This window comes from Mus caroli, chromosome 15 (genome assembly GCF_900094665.2).
Source record: "Mus caroli chromosome 15, CAROLI_EIJ_v1.1, whole genome shotgun sequence".
NCBI classification, from domain to species: domain Eukaryota; kingdom Metazoa; phylum Chordata; class Mammalia; order Rodentia; family Muridae; genus Mus; species Mus caroli.
The window spans coordinates 45016551-45017127 of record NC_034584.1 but is presented as its reverse complement, the minus strand read 5'-3'; positions in this window follow the sequence as shown (position 1 = coordinate 45017127).

Below are 577 nucleotides of genomic sequence, written 5' to 3'. Positions count from 1 at the left end.
AATAGATAGACAACATTTTATATAGCCATAAACTGGAGTACTGTTCAATATCTGAAAGGAATAAACTGTTGATACATTCAACAGCAATGACTCTCAAGAAATTACTCTGATGAGAAGACTGCTAAAATTCAGTATACATTAAATAAGTCTAATTATATGAATACCTAGAATGAGAAAATGGATCCAGCATGACTGAAATAGGTCAATGCTTGCCTGGGAATGTGGAACAAATAGTTATAGATTTAAAAAGAACAATATAGGAAACTTCTGGAATGATGGTCATGTTCATTGCTTGAATGGTGGTATATGAAAAACCTAGAAGGAGTCCATACTTAAGGACACTTCAAGTATATTAATTCTACTTCTCTCCTTTAAGGAAATTATAATATAGTAAAAAAAAATATCAAGCAGCCATCATGATACAGCTGTAAGTGCATTCTTCTGAATTCATATAAGAATAATTTAGAAAAAGAAGAGGGATTGACTTCCAACCCAAAGTCATTAAAAAAGACAGGGAGGGACACTTCATACTCATCAAAGGTAAAATCCTCCAAGAGGAACTATCAATCCTGAATAT